Below are 12,540 nucleotides of genomic sequence, written 5' to 3' on the forward strand. Positions count from 1 at the left end.
TTTGTAGAACAAAACTAGACTTTACAATCACTTTAAGCACCCTCAGCCCTGATGTAAGCAGTAGGGAAGATCTCAGGAGGTGTTACAAAAATATTAAAATGCCTTTATGGGTGGATGTCAGTCTGGAGGAGTGGGTGTTCCTAGGCTACATGCATTTGTATGCAGATCCCCCATTTGTATGCAGATCATGCCCATGTGTGATGCTGAGACTCCACCAACTGAAATCCAATGAATGAAAGGGGTGGGCCAGAAACAGTCAGGGTCAGGAGGAAAGGGCTAGAGGATTCCGGACGTCCTCCAGCCAGAAAATGAGACCAGCAATACACTGTATAAGGTAGTGGGAGGGAGAGGACCCGCTATGCACTTTGCAATAAATATGAACTGCTCTGGGGCAAAGAAGTCCCTTTTCCATACCACCAGTGAATCCTTATACACAGACATGGTGATATGCAGTGAATGATCCCAATCTGATAAAGATATGGGTTCAAAGAAAAGAATCTGCACATCCCTGATCATCAGTTATTTCCAGGAGAAGCAGCAGTGATGATGTGACTTGCAGTGAGCTCGGAGCAGATAGTTGGGGGCCCAAAGATATCTGGACATAGCATATTCCAGCGTGGTGAGAGGTCATCCCTGTGATCTGTATGCAGCAGATAATTGTCAGTGTCACAGAGCCCCAGGGGCTGTCAGGCCCTATGTGAGCCCCTGGACTGGGGTCTCAGACCTCTGAAAGGCTCTCCAGGTCACAGTGCAGATGTTATGACAGATGTAATGACAGTAGGAGGGGGTGCTCACCCCCAGGCTGGGGGGTCACACACGTCTCAGCTTTTGTTTAGTTGCATCATGGATAAGATGAGTGTTCTCTGCTATCCTTTGTCTTCAGTCTTCTCCTCCTCTTCATCCTCAGGGGATACACAGCCAGAGAAAAGGCTACCTGATCTTGTCGGATCCCACTCCTCACCGCTCTGTTTCCCATCAACTCTCATTATCTACTACACCCTCTGCCACTTCCAGAAGATCACGGCCACCGGGCATCAGGGTCCAGGAGAGGATACTTATGTCTCTGTGTAGAGGGATAGGTATACTTAGCATTTTGCATCTTTCTATTCTTCCTTCCTTACTCCCTTCCTCCCTTCCTTTCTCCCCCCTTCATTTTTTTTTTTACCTTTCCTTTTCTAATTCTCTCCTTTTTTTCCTTTCTTTCCCTCTTCCTTCTTCTTTCTTCTTCTTACCACTTTCTCTCCTACCTTCCTCATTTACTTTCATTTTCTTTACATTAACTTCCTTCTTTCTTTCCCTACCCTTGCATTTTCTTTTCCTTTGCCTTTTCACCCTTTTTTCCCTTCTTTCTCTTCTTCCTTCCTCCCCCTTCCTTTCTCCCCACTTCCATTCTTCCTTTCTGCACTCCTTTAATTTTCTTAAATTTACTTCCCTTTTTTCCTTCCCTTCCACCTTCCATTTTCTTTTTACCTCTCCTTCCTTCCCCCCTTCCTTCTTCCTTCTCCTTCTATACAATATTTGCTCCCTTTCTTTCCCCTCCTTTCTTTTTCCTTCCCTTCCTCCTTTCATTTTCTTTTCTTTACCTATACATTTGCACCCCTTCCTTCTTTCCCCCCTTCTCCCTACTCTATCCCTCCTTCCTATTTCCTTTTCTTCCTTCTAACTTTCCTTCTTTACTCGTCCAATTTCTTCTTTAACTACTTACCTTTTTCACAGAATTTGTCACTCTTTAATTTTCTTAACCTTATCTTTCTTCCTTCCTTCTTTCCTTCTCTTCCACCTTCTATTTTCTTTTCTTTACCTTTTCTTTCCTTCACCATTACTTTTCTCTTTCTTTCTTTCTTTCTTTCTTTCTTTCTTTCTTTCTTTCTTTCTTTCTTTCTTTCTTTCTTTCTTTCTTTCTTTCATTCATTCTTTCCTTCCTTCTTCTCCCTTACATTTTCCCCACTTCTATCCTTCCTTCCTTCTTCTATCCAGTCCCTCTTCCCTTCCTTCCTTCTTTCCTGCTTTCCTTCCTTCCTTCTGTCATTCCTTCCTCCTTCCATTTTCTTTTGTTTACCTTTCCTTCTTCGCCCCTCTTTCCTTCCTTTCCCCCTTACTTTCTCCCCACTTTTATCCTGCCTCCCCTTTCCCTCTTCCTACCTTTGTTTCATTCTTCCTTTCTCCTTCCTTTGCTCTTGTGTCATCCTTTTTCTTCTGTATCTCTCCTTTTCTCACTCTCACTTCTCCGTATCTATCTTTTGTCATTTTATCTTTTGTGCAATATACCCTTCCTTCATTTCTTCCTCCTCTCCTTTCTTTTTCTTTGCTTCCTTCTTTCCTTTGTCCAGTCAGATCATGGTGTGTTCAGATTTTGTGATCAAATTGCAGGAATTGAATTTTCACAATATATGGCTGTTTATTGTTTAATGCTCATGTTGTTTGGACTTTTCTTCTTTCTTTTTCTATTTTCTTCCTTTCTCTATGCTGGCCAGCAAAATTCCTTGTTTGCTTCCATCCTTCCATCCTCCCCCTTTCCTTCCTTTTTTTCTCCCTCACCTACCATCTACCTTTCTTTTCTGTGCCTCTAGATTGTCAGCTTTTGGGGACAGACGTTTCTCCTGCTTATCGCACGTGCACACATCGCATGCTTATTACTCCCCCTCCACCTCCTCCTTTTGAACCGTCCACCCTCCTTCTTGTACCTGATGATGATGACAATTTGGGTTGCTGCCCCTCTGCCCCCTCCATGCAGTGCCCCTCCCCTCTCCTCCTCCTCCTCCGTACTGTCCCTCTCCTCGGGTGCTGATGCTGGGAGAGTAGAACGGAGTCAGGTGGAGGAGAGCAGAGAAGTGTGTGGCTGCAGCGAGTGACAAGAGTCTGGTGAGTCCTCATCACAACTAATGATCTTACTTCTTGTAGAGGATGATTTATTCTGATATCTCATCATCCTCTCCATCTGCTGGATTATTGTCTCACCAATACCTGACTCCCATCTGCACCCTACTCCCAAATTCCCGATCTATGGCCGTGCCAGCCTATCCCACCATCTGTGGGTAGATTGCATTCTGAGATGTCCCTTGTCCCCATTATCGAACAAACATTCTTCTTCCCACCCCCATCCTCTCCTCTGTCTATCATGTCTTCTTTCAGTCCTTCTGCCTCTTCTTTTTCTGTTGGGGGTGGGGAGATTTTTACAAACCCTATAATTGCTCTTTTTAAAGACTGGCTGAACAATACTCAGCTTTTTCCAGCTCTGCGAACACTTTGAGGATCTTTAGTGGTCAATTACTTGGGTAGAGCTAAGAAGAAACTTCACCTAAGTCCAGGGTCAATCTTCATTCTGGAAATTCTCTACAACCGAGAACACAAATATTCCCCCTTCCTTCTTATTAATAACTGATATTTCTGGTGAATAACTGATATTGTGATCTGCACAAATTTATTGTTAGGCAAGTCATGGAGGGAAGTCATGGAAGGAAGAGCTAGCCATCAGCATTATCCCTTTGTCTATGGGTGGATTTGTACACTTTAGTTAGGCTTGTTGGTCCCATCCTATACAGTATTTAGAATTTCATAATTACAATATAGTTTGTGGCAAAATTTTGTGTAAAACATATGGCACAGTTATAGGTGGCAAGATTTTTCCAGCATGCTGCAAAATCTCTTTCAAAAATGTTGATATTTTCCATGGGGAATGGGAACAATGCTTTCAAATTACCTCCATGGTTGATGGTAATCAGCACTCATAAAGCTCTCCCAGAGGATGGTAGGTCTTGTAGTCCCATGGCCACAGGGCAATGATGTCCATACACGCCTTGATTTCGACTGATCGAAGCAGTTGAATTGACAAACAACTGAATAGCCATACCTCTCCTTGCTTCCTTCTTTTCTTCCTCCCTCCCGTCCTTTTTTTTACCCTTCTTTCCTTGCTTCTCACCTTCCTACTTTACTTTTCCTTTCCTTCTTTACCCTTATTTTGTTACCTTTTACGTATCTTTCTTTCCTTCCTTTCCCATTATTTCTTCCTACTTCTATCCTTCCTTCCTTCCATCCTTTTTTACCCTCCTTTGCTTATTTCTCACCTTCCTTCTTTACCTTTCCTTTCCTTCTTTACCCTTCTTTTTTACCTATTTTCTTTCCCTCCTTCCCCATTATTTCTTCCCACTTCTACCCTTCCTTCCTTCCTCTCAGTCCAGGGTTATTCTTCATACTGGAAATTCTCTATAACCATAGCAATCTTCCTTCCTTCCCTTTACTTTTTCCCAATGTCTATCCTTCTTTCCTTCCTTCCTTCCTTCCTTCCCAGCTCTCAGTCCAGAGTCATTCTTCAAGTTGGAAGTTCTCTGTAACTGGTAACACAATTATTCCTCCTTTCATCTCATCAATAACTGCTCCCCTTCTGCCCAAATGTAATGTTGCACAAGTCATGGAGGAAAATCAAGGCAGTCATTTCAAGGAAGAGCTAGGCATCGACATTATCCCTTTGTCTATGGGAAAATCTTTATATATCAATTATTCTCACCTGGATGAATTTATGGCAAAATAAATTGATCATTTACTGAATTGTGTATGGTCACTACTAGGCTTGATGCTTCTGGTGGAACTGTTACTGTGTTTCTCTTGTTATGTTGTTTTACTTAAGTAATAGAATACATTGTTGTTTTCTATCACAAATCAGCTACAAAAAAATACTTTTTTTCTGTGACATCCATAAAAGTATTTTTCATTTTGGCAGGTACTTTACTGTTAGCCCTTGTACACACGGTCGGAGATTCCGACAACCAAATCCGTCGGATTTTGTCCGAAACTGTTGCATACACACGGTCGGACAAAGTTTTCGGAAAATCCGTCGTGATTACGTTATTTCGTTATGACTGGACTACGTTCACGCTAGTAGCCAATAGCTTTGGTGTAGGAATTTGATCTGAGCATGCGTGGCACTTTGTCCGATCGGAATTCTCTACACATGATCGGAGTATGTCCGATCAGAGCATTTTGTCGGAAAATTTTACGGACAAGTTGGAAAACTTGGTCCGTCGGATACTCCGACGGAAACAGTCCGATGTAGTCCACACAGTCAGGAATATCCGACAAAACGGTCCGATCGGACACATTCCATCGGAATCTCCGACCGTGTGTACAAGGGCTTAGAGGTAAAAAGATTTCACTATACTGAACTCAGATCGGTGAAAGATGTTTGCGATTGGTCTTCATAGCTTGTTGTACCGTGGTCATTGCATTTTGCTATATTGTATTATTATAGTTAAGTATTATAAACATTTATACATAATTATATATTCTGCACATTTACATCAGTCCCCGTCCTCAAGGAGCTTATAATGTAAGGTCCCTATCTCATACACATGCTGGAACCAAAAAAGGTGGCCATACACAGTTTAAGGCAAAGTACACCATATGGGTTCGACTGAGCGTAGAGTGTAGGTCATCCTATTAATTTCAACTGGCTGCTTTCTTTCCTTCTCCTTCTATCCAATCTTTCTTCCCTTTCCTTCCCTTCCACCTTCCATTTTCTTTTCTTTACGTTTCCTTTTTCATCCCTTCCTTCCATCCTCCCCCCTTCTCCCTACTCTATCCCTCCTTACTCACTCATTTTCTTCCTTCTAACCGCCTTCCAATTTCTTCTTTAACTGTTATGCCGCGTACACACGACTGGACTTTTCAACATCAAAAGTCTGATGGAATGATTCCGGCAGACTATTCGATCGTGTGTGGGCTGCAGCGGACTTTTGATTCGCAAAAGTCTGACAGACTTTAGAAATGGAACATGTTTCAAATTTTTCCGCCAGAACTCCGCCGGACCCAGTTCCTACCGAGAAATCCGCTCGTGTGTATGCTAGTCCGACGGACAAAAACCGACGCTAGGGCAGCTATTGGCTACTGGCTATGAACTTTCTTATTCTAGTCCAGTCGTACGTCATCACGTTTGAATCCGTCGGACTTTGGTGTGATTGTGTGTGGCCAAGTCCGTTCATTCAGAAAGTCCGTCAGAACTCTGTCAGAACTCTGTCAGAACTCCGTCAGAACTCCGTCGAAAGTCTGTCGGACCTAAGTCTGGTCGTGTGTACGCGGCATTACTTTCCTTTTTTTCGCCCCATTTTCACACTTTCATTTTCTTAACCTTATCTTTCTTACTTCTTTCTTTCCTTCCCTTCCACATTCTATTTTCTTTTCCTTACCTTTCCTTTTCTCTCTCCTTCCTTCCTCTCCCCTTACTTTTTCCACACTTCTATCCTTCCTTCCTCCTTTTATCCAGTCCCTCTTCCCTTCTTTACTTAATTCTTTCCTTCTCTTCCACCTTCCATTTTTTTTTCTTTACCTTTCCTTCTTCAACCCGTCTCCCCCCCCCCCCCACACTTCTATCCTTCCCTCCTTCCTTCCTTTCCTTCCTTTCTTCCTCCTCTGCTTTTTTTTTCTTCCTTCTGTCCTTTGTTCAGTCAGATCATGGTGTGCCTAGCTTAAATGTTGGCTGAATGGGGCAAAATTCAAATTGGCAGCCCTCCGTTTGAGGTAGTTGTTTCAACTGACTTTTGTTGAAGGAGTGGGTCAAACATTTTTTGGCTGAACTGCTGCTGAATAGAATCGTTGGCCGTGGGGATTCCTCTATACCTGCTGTTTAGTATGGATGGAGGCTTCATCTGTTTCTCTCATTCGGCCCCCCAAGGCTGAAATCAGTGGCCAGCTAGATAGGAGCCAATTAACACACCAGCATGTTTTTAAAATATGAGAGTATACCCACACAAGCACAGGGAAAACATGCAAACTCCATGCATTGAGGACCCCAGACCCCAGTGCTGGAAGGCAGAAGTGCTAACCACTATGTCACTGTGCTGCAAGGCAGAAGTGCTAAGCTCTAAGCCACTATTCTGCCCTTTATATAAATCATTTTGCATATAATGATATTAGTAATACTTGTGTCTACTGAACAATGCATAGCAGCCAAGGATGCCGCTGTCTGAGGACAGTTCTAGAAACATAAACATTTTCCCTGGAAATGTCTCTTATCAAACAAATGTAGATCTGTATTTTAGGTACCGTTATCATGGTATTTTTTGTTTGTTTTTTACGCATTCAATATTTCAAACGTTTCAATATCTACTAGCTGGGTACCGTTATCGTTGGTCTTTCCACAGCATTTTGCTTCCAGCTTATCATCAAATTATCCACGGAAATCGTTCTTAAATGTTGCAATTATAGGATTTGCGTACTGATTGATCTTTACTTTTTCCAAGCCTGACACCCCGGCCTGAGAGCCATAGAGGTCCTATGACATCTGGCAGGTGCTACACTTTGAACTGCCTGACAACATGCACTGAATAGGGGATTTCCGGCACATCACCGGTGGTGCGGATGTTGATGGAAACTTTGCGTCAAATTCATGAAAGCTGCGCACCACTGTCATTAGAAATACTGACTGATTGTTTGGGGGGTGACCCTAAATTGATGATCTCTTCCAGGGATAAATTGATTCAAGTTAAGTTTCTGCTTCAAGTGTAACACACCCCTGTAATGCTGCTTACTCACGATCGGACTTTCCGGCAGACTTGGTCCGGCGGACCGGAATCCGTTCGTGTGTAGGCTCTAGCTGACTTTTTTCCCCCAAAAGTCTGACGGACCTAGAAATAAAACATGTTTCAAATCTATCCAATGGACTAAAAATCGGGAAAACCGTTTGTCTGTGTGCTAGTCTGACGGATCAAATACGACGTAAGGGCAGCTATTGACTACTGGCTATTGAATTTCCTTGTTTAGTGCCGTTTACGTCATCACATTCAAAATGAATGGACTTTCGAACGGACTTAGTCCGATCGTGTGTGGCCAAGTCTGTTTCATTCAGAAAGTCAGTCGGACCGCCGCCGAAAGTCTGTCGGAAAGACCGTCGGACCTAGTCCGTTGAAAAGTCCGGTCGCGTGTACGCGGCGTAAGACTCCATAAGATGTATCCGACACGTGACCCACAGTGTCGGGCTCATCTAGAGTCTTTCTTGCACATATTCTGGGCTTGCCCAAATATTGTGAAATTCTGGTTGGAAGTATTTAAAGTAATTAATCTTTGGCTGCAGTTGATTCTTTTAGCTTCCCCGGAGCTGCCACTTTTAGGGATTTATGAGGATGAACAATGCCCCTATTATACCAAGTTATTCATTTCATAGCTCCTATACTATGCAAAAAAGGACCTCCACCACTCCCCCCTACAGTGTCCTCCTGGGATGGTGGATACTTATGTATAGACTCAAGTATATCAATCGGAGTTGTTCCTGGAAGTATGAGAAAGTTTGGTCTTCATGGACCTCAAGTTGAACAATAATGACTATCTCTGTCTTTTTCAATGTTGTTAGACAAATTGATTGATAGTTTACCAGCTGTTATTCTGTCTCTTATGTACATGTGACGGATTTCATATTTTATTTGTTGCAATGCTGTTTCTGTTGGGGGTATATGCACCATGGCAATGTACAGTTGGGTTTTGTAGCATTGTAATTGACTGCTACTTAGATATGGCATTGTACTCTGTTTATGAGCCTAATCAGGCTGTATTGTTTTGTTTGTTCAATAAAGCACTCCTGATTTGTAACAAAAAAAGAAACACTGACACATGCGCCAAATACGCCAAATAGTAGCAACATTTTTATTGTCCTTTGGTATAGCTGTGACAGATTTAGTAGATATTACCGCAATTTCAAATCTTATAAATGGAGTATAGCAAGAGTTCTTCTATGTTGGTGTTGTTTGTGTGGACTTGGTTGTCTGTGAATTCTGTGTGAATAATGGTGCATAATAATAAAAAATAAAAATAATTATAATATTAAAAATAAATAATCATGGGCCGCTGATGGTAACTATAGCTGTGGCAAATTTATAGATAAGGGTAAGTTGATACCCCTATATACCTTGAGGGATAGATATGGGCGTTTTCCAATGGACTGGTGGAGATACAAGCAGCTTCACCACTTCACTGCGAGCCTGGGAGCTACGTTAAGAGACATAGAATCTCTTACGTCGCTTGAAAAAGTGTTCATAGAAGAGGAACCCACTCCCCACTTAGCTTCTGAACTTTACCGGCTCCTGGGGGTGGTTTCTGGCCCCCTCCGACCAGTCTTTATGAGGGAGTGGGAACGTGATCTGGGGGTCGAATTTACACCAAGCCAACGATCACAAGTGTACCGATTGGCACACTCCAGCTCCATTGATTCCTGGACACAGGAAACCAACTACAAACTTTTGACTCGTTGGTATCGGGTGCCGGCAGCGTTGGCCTGCATCTACCCCTCGGTCACGGACCTTTGTTGGCGGGGTTGTGGCCAGAAAGGCATTCTCTTACATATTTGGTGGGATTGCCCTGTAATACACACATTTTGGGTCGACATTCACACCTTTATGAAAAATGCTCTGCAGATCGAGATCCCTTTCACCCCATCGCTTTTTCTCCTGCACCTCCCCACCCCTCCTCTGAGCCTCTATACGAAGAGTGTACTCCCCCACCTCTTAAATGCCGTTAAGCATCTAGTACCTATCTACTGGAAATGCTCACAGACTCCTACCATTACTGAGTGGCTCAAGAAGGTGGAAGATATTAGGGAGGCAGAGGAGTGGGTGGCGCGGTGCAGGGACAGAGGTGACCGTTTCAGTAGGATCTGGGCCCTGTGGCAGCGGCATAGTGCTGACACGGGCCCTATGCCATCTAGCCTGGATGTTGCGCTGTTGGAGCTAGCAGAGCCCTCACTGAAGCTGAGGAGGCCAGTGAGTGGTGAGGTACATACCTGAACATGGCATTTTGCCGAGCCAATCACAGTGAGATGACCTGTACCCTCCCTTCCTCTTTCAGAGTCTCAGGGCCCTGGGGGGGGGAATTGCCCCTAGAGGCGACACAGCCTCTGTGGCCTGTTGCTGGGGCCCACGCCTTTGGCTGCTGTCTCCTGGGCATTCTGACGGGTGACCGGTGCCCTGGGAGGCTGAGGCGGGGTTCTGGGTGATGCTTCCCCCCTGACGGAGTTATGCTGGAGGCTTGAGGCCCCACTCCGGGGGGGGCGTTGGCCGGGACCCTGCTGAGGGCCGTGGGTGTTTTGCCCCATTTCGGGTATCGGCAGCTGTTGGGGGGTGTGTGCCTTGTGCTAGGCCTCGGTCTCCCCCCCATGATGTGAACCGCACTGGTAGGGCCTTGTTTTCCCTTTCCCCCTCAAATGTTTTATCCAGTTATATGGTTACTGTTTTTCCCCTTCTGTCTTGATTTTACTTGATGTTCTGCACAATGTTAGATCTGCTTAACAAGGTCAATTACTCAGGATAGTGATACATTGTCGATTGTATTGTGCACTGTATGTTTTGTTATGTTCTACGAAAACTAAAATAAAGATTATACAAAAAATAAATAAATAAATAATCATAATAATCATAATAATAATAATAATAATACATTCTGAATAATTGTGTGGACTTGTTCTTCTGAGGTCCAACGGTAATGAATTAATATTGTAATTTTTTTGCGTTAGGATTCTGTATATTTTGGTTTTCTGTGTACAGTATTTTTTTTTCTTCTTTTTTTTTCTATTGACTGAACTAGATGGCCTAATGCCGCGTACACACGGGCGGACTGTATGGCGTACTTAGTTCGTCATACAATCCGACGGACAGTCCGTCGTACTTTCGACTGAACGGACTTGACCACACACGGCTGCACAAACAGTCCGTCGAAAGCTTGCGCGATGACGTGTACAGCACGTATGACGGGACTAGAAATAGGAAGTCCAATACACAGCAAAGCACCCTTCCGCCGTGTAAATCCTTTCTGGGCATGCGCCATTCTTAGTCCGTCGAACTAGCATACTGACGAGCGGATTGTCCGCTGAAACCAAAGTACGACGGACAGAATTTCGAAAAATCCGAAATTCTTAGTACGCGGGACTGCACGCTGAAAAAGTCAGCTGAAGCCCACACACGAGCGGACTGTCCGCTGAAATGTGTTTCGACGGACTAAGTAGGCCATACAGTCCGCCCGTGTGTACGCGGCATAAGTTAACACTGAAGCCCCATACACATTATGAGATTTTCTGCTGGTTTTTGTCTTCAGATTTACCAAAACCATGTAGTGCAAGGGTCTGCCTGATTGCATACACATTGAAAATCCTAAGGTTTGACATCATATTATATGGTTTTGGTAAATCTGAAGGACAAAATCAGTAGAAAATCTGATAGTGTGTATAGGGCTATATGCAGGTCAGGGAATGGGTGCTGATCGCACGTATTTCCCGCCCCACAGGAAAAATGTGCTACTTATGTGCAGACACGTGGGGTAGCCATTAATTCCTAATGGCACCCACATTTCGCAAAATGTGGTGTGTGTTTAGGTGGGTGAAACTGCATGAAGCCACAGCTCCATATGGCTTCATAGGGCTGTGTGTTTAAAAAGGGGTCAGGAACTTTTTCCCTACATTTTCCATAGGTAAAGCAGCATGAATGAAAGGACTTCTGTCACTGTGTCTGTGTAAACGCAGCACGCAGGACCCACACAGATGTGAACCAAACATAATGGTGCACTTTAATAAATAATAAACTAAAAGATGTCTGTATATTATGTAATAAAAGTATATAAAATAAGAATATAATACAGGAGTGTATGATTATATTAGTATATTTACTATATATATATATATATATATATATAGTATCTCACAAAAGTGATTACACCTTCAAATTTTTGTAAATATTTTATTATATCTTTTCATGTGACAAAAGTGAAGAAATTACATTTTGCTCCAATGTAGTAAAGTAGTGAGTGTACAGCTTGTATAACAGTGTAAATTTTCTGTCCCCTCAAAATAGCTCAACACACAACCAATAATGTCTAAACCGCTGGCAACAAAAGTGAGGACACCCCTAAGTGAAAATGTCCAAATTGGGCCCAAAGTGTCAATATTTTGTATGACCACCATTATTTTCCAGCAGAGCTTTAAATAGGGTGGCCACCTGTCCGGGATTCACCCTGACAGTCCGGGTTTTGAATCATGTGTTTGGGTTTTAGGTGGACTGAAACCCGGACACATTATTCAGACCGGGCTGTGGCTACCCAAGTAACCAAGATAGTCACACATAAATCTGTTGCCATTTGGAAGCTGCGGGCAGCTGTCTGGGGGCAGGTTTGGCATCACTTTGGGGGCAGGGCGATGATGTCCGCAAGAGCAATTTGGCCACACCCACTGTTCATTGCGGCACGCTATGCGCACTGCATTACTACTCTCCTTGGGGCAGCCAAAGATGTCCTAGGTTGCTAAAGTGTAGCCTTAAACCTCTTGGAGTTCACCAGAACTTCACAGGTTGCCACTGGTGTCCTCTTCCACTCCTCCATGATGACATCACAGAGCTGGCGGATGTTAGAGACCTTGTGCTCCTCCGCCTTCCGTTTGAGGATGCCCCACAGATGCTCAATAGGGTTTAGGTCTGGAGACATGCTTGCCCAGTCCATTATCTTTATCCTCATCTTCTTTAGCAAGGCAGTGGTCATCTTGTAGGTATGTTTGGTGTCATTATCATGTGGGAATACTGC

General features: G+C 43.6%; 1 protein-coding gene across 3 annotated transcripts in view; it reads left to right on the forward strand.

The window, feature by feature from the left end:
* Positions 1-932: 932 nt before the first annotated feature.
* DRAXIN (dorsal inhibitory axon guidance protein) overlaps positions 933-12,540 on the forward strand; it is a 125,368-nt gene continuing 113,760 nt past the window's right edge. For 2 of the 3 annotated variants that reach the window (XM_077457718.1, XM_077457721.1), the window contains exon 1: positions 2,767-2,862. The gene's annotated coding sequence lies outside the window, so the exon portion shown is untranslated. Of the gene's footprint in view, positions 1,080-2,766; positions 2,863-12,540 lie in introns of those variants that run through there. The other variant, XM_077457719.1, reaches the window with a different exon arrangement.

This window comes from Lithobates pipiens, unplaced genomic scaffold (genome assembly GCF_037356315.1).
Source record: "Lithobates pipiens isolate NorthernLeopardFrog02 unplaced genomic scaffold, aLitPip1_a1.2 Scaffold_27, whole genome shotgun sequence".
NCBI classification, from domain to species: Eukaryota; Metazoa; Chordata; class Amphibia; order Anura; family Ranidae; genus Lithobates; species Lithobates pipiens.